A 4,268-nucleotide genomic window follows, 5' to 3' on the forward strand; every position below is an offset into this window, starting at 1 on the left:
ATATATATACATATATATACTTATAAATATTTTATATGTATTTATATGTATAAAACTTATGTTATATATATTTATATATATAAAATATTTATATATTTATTTCAATGATAATTTTTTCTTGACTACAAAAATCTGCCACTAAAAGTAGATACAGATCATCTTGTGTAATTTCGATATATTCGAGACGCGATCCTTTTAAGGATAGTAATCTAGAAAAGAATCAACAAATTCCGTGTATAATCGTCTTTAAGTCGTTTCACTTGTTATAACTTAGAGCTGCGTTAAAGAAATCAAGCAGCCGAACACAAACGAACAACGATCTGTCCCCTTTTTAATGATCGAAATCACGCGGATCTAGAGCGTTTATCTCCAACGGTGTGTTAATAGGAAAAAAATATAACTAACGGACTTGTGAAAAAACTGTGCTTTTTGCTCTGTAAAAAAAATATGGTTTTATTTTTATGCGAAGGATATAATATATATTATTATCTAGTAATAATAATATATTACGTTTTTCGTATAAGTGTGGTTCACAATCGTGTTAAATATTATAGATAACACTATACGAACTTTTATAAGAAGCGATGAGGAAGAAATTAAAGAGATGAGCACATACGTTTAAGCGTTAGGGTTATTATCGAACAGCCAACACACGCGCACTCATTCACTCACACATCTAACGACGCATTCTAGCGAACGAACGAGCGATTGTAACAAATCTTTAATCAAAAAAGTACAAAAAATCGCTAGAAACATTTCCTCGGAAATGCTTCTTTATTTTTTTTTGACGTAATAATAATAGTCTTCGTTTTTTACTATTTAATTCCGATAACAACAACAACAGCAGCAGCAACAACAAAAACAACAACAACAACAACAATGTAGCGTCTAGTCTTTTTGCATATAGCACATTGCGTTTTTCTTTTTTTTTTAATTATGAATTAATTACTGCGCGATCGATAGTCACGTGATAAAAATTAATGAAAAAGGCTCGAAAGGATTGAAACTAATAAGATCAAGAAACCGGTGTAATTTTGTCGGATTTCATGATTTACTAATTTTCGAAATAGATTTCGGAATTAAAGAAAAAAAAATGAAAATCTTTAGATATGAAATAATATAATATGTAAAATTTTGAATGTGATATGAAAAAGGTTGTATTATTATTATTATTATTAATTTCAACTTATTGTTTTCGTCTTATCTCTGCGCAAAGAGTATCATCCCTTTTTCCAATTATCTCATACTTAATCCCTCTATATCCTGTATATCTGTACAGATCAAAAATTAAGAAAAAAAAAGGGAAAATGATTTTAAATAATCACAAAGAAATTCAAATTCAAAGAACAAACCCGAAGTATAGCGTAGAATATTAGAAGAGAAGTTGTATATAGGTATGTACATGAATTCCAGGAACATTTTGAAACTTTATTTTAAGTCATTTTTTAACTTATTGTACAATGTCAAAAATAAAGTTGAAATATTCCTGCAAGTAATCACACATCGCTCTAACATTCTGCGTTATGATTCGAATTCAGATCAGTCTTGCATTTATAAATCTACGAAGTCATTGCTTTAATTAAAAAAAAATATATATATATTTTAATTAATTTATAAAAAGTAACTTTCTCGTTCCTATTTAAATTATAAAGTCATTTGATCCAATTAATGATCTCTATTAATCATCTATTTATTACAAATGAATTATGGATTATGTAAAATAAATTAGTTATTTCTTTTTTTCAGAAAGAAATAAACTTTTTAACGAAGGTTACTTTTGTATTGCTAAACCTTCGTATTGAATTCACCGAAATTATATCGGTTTCTGGATCCCTAATTTTCGAGGGGGACAACAGGTATAAGTCAATTGCACAGTGTCCTGTCTGCGGCAGAAGCGAGGGTTATCGCTATTATTGTAACTGTTAATGTTATATACCTACATCGACGATCATTGTTGTTATGATCATTATTACGATCATTGATATAGCATAAGTCCGTAAATTACAAGGCTCATTTTAAGTACGAAATTGTACCTTTAGAATGAATTTTATAAGATATGGATTTATATTTATTATAAATTTTTTTATCATAAAAATGCGATAATGCTGGCTTCTGCTTGAAAAAAAAAAAAAGAAATGAAAGTAGAGAGCTTTCTCCTCATTAATCTTCGATATTAATTGTTACTGATGAAATCAGCTGTTTTAATGTATCGTTAATAAACGAAATTACCTTGACTTTGTTTCTAATTATTTAATAATTAGAAACTATTATTTTAATTATCTTAATTAAATTTAAACATAAATTATTCATTATTAATAATAATTGATATCGAAAGTTAATTCTGGGATTAACTCTTAATTAATTGATTTTCGGATTAATTCTTAATGGATACAAGTTCTTTTGGCAAAAATAGGGAAAAAATGTTAAAAAAAAATGGACAATGTTCAATGGTGGTGTGCTTTTTTTTTAAGCAAGCATAGTTTTCTCGATTTCTTGTTGCCAGAATTTATTCTCGGCAAGTGATAAAGTATAGAGTTTTAAAAAAAATTGATTCTCTAATCGAGAAGCAGAATAGAGAAGTCTATAAATATATAAATATAAATATTAATATAGAGCATATATATGAGATATAGATATTATATGAAATAATATATCGATGTACAATAATTTGAAAATAACAATTTATAATTATTAATTATTATTATTATTACAATGATTCTGACGATGATGACTATTATAAATACTATAATAAGAAAACATCGAGGTGTGAATCAATAAATGCTGAATTACTTTATGCTATTTTTATCCTTATTGAAAGAACTTTTCAGGAATTAGGTACTAAATAAAGATTAATTTTTAGGGTAATGATTAATGATTCGATCAAATAGTATCTTTCCTAAATAACCTAAACAGATTGGAAAATTTGAAATGTCTTCCAGACAATTTAAAATGTTTCCGATATTTTTCACAAACAATATTGATCTTATTAAAATATTTAATGCATTTTCTTTAATTTTTATTTAATGTTAAGTAAACGTAATTTTCATCTATATTATTTGAATTTATATATTTTTTCAGTAAAGTCTGAATTAAGCAAGTTGTTTCTTCTAAAAAATATATATGTATGTTTCTTTTTCTTTAGAACAAAGCAAATTAAGAGAGAGAAAGAAAGAGTTTGTTAAATTATAATTAAAATATAAAGGATTTTAATTAAATCACAATTGTTTCTATTTATAAATGGTCTTATTAGTATTAGAATTAATATTAGAGTTAATAATTTAATATTTGAAATGAGATAAATTATATTTCTCAATTTCATTTATTATATACAATCCTTGTTCTAAAAAACTGTAGCTGAAATCCATAATTTGTAGTGAAGTTTAAATCACAAAATATTTAATACAATATATTCTATCATTTGAATTTGGAGCTTAATTTTCAAGAGTTAACTTAATCATAAATAAAGAATTTGTCATATATAATGGCTTTAAATCTTCGCCAAGAAATCTGCGAATTCTGCTAAGGATCCAAGACTGAAAGGTGATACGGCAGATCCAGTTATCTTAAAAATAGAAAATTAATATAGATAATTATTTTATATTTTAATATAGTTAATATCTGTTATATTTTAACTAATTAGTTAATATTATGAAAATTTTTAAATTATTAGTGGGAACTTGACAAATATCTATTTTTTAATACATAATATTACTCTTGTGCAGCCGTATAAATCTGAGATAGCTCTTGTAACAATACTCTCCTTGCAACGTGAGATGGTAAAGTCGCTCGTCTATAACGGCATTAGTACGACTACGTGTAGTCTCAGCTTGCATGTAAACAGTAATATCAGTCGAACGGATTTGTTGTTCGTGAGTACGTTGTTTACTGACTATCGAGAGTTTGTGGCAACAACCGAGAGACTAATTTAATTTATTATATTGTATAACACACAAATAATAAATTTGTGTGTATGTGTGTGTGTACATATTACAAAAAAGAGGATATTACAAAAAAAGTAAAGAAAAACAATGAAAGAAACGGTGATAGAAACAAGGATATAAAAGAAGAATTACTCCGCGAAAGGTACTCTTCACGTAGGTACACATACATTCAGCATTGTGTTAATAATTTTTTCGATAAAAATATACATTTTCCAAATGTAATTAATTTAAAAGGGCTAACAGTGGAATTAATTTTTACACAAGAACTAATTTTCACTCGATGAGAAATTCTTGTTTCAAACGTTCACTTCCGTGAAATAAACTTCC

The sequence above is a fragment of the Wasmannia auropunctata genome, unplaced genomic scaffold (genome assembly GCF_000956235.1).
Source record: "Wasmannia auropunctata unplaced genomic scaffold, wasmannia.A_1.0 LD334262.1, whole genome shotgun sequence".
In the NCBI taxonomy this organism is placed as follows: Eukaryota; Metazoa; Arthropoda; class Insecta; order Hymenoptera; family Formicidae; genus Wasmannia; species Wasmannia auropunctata.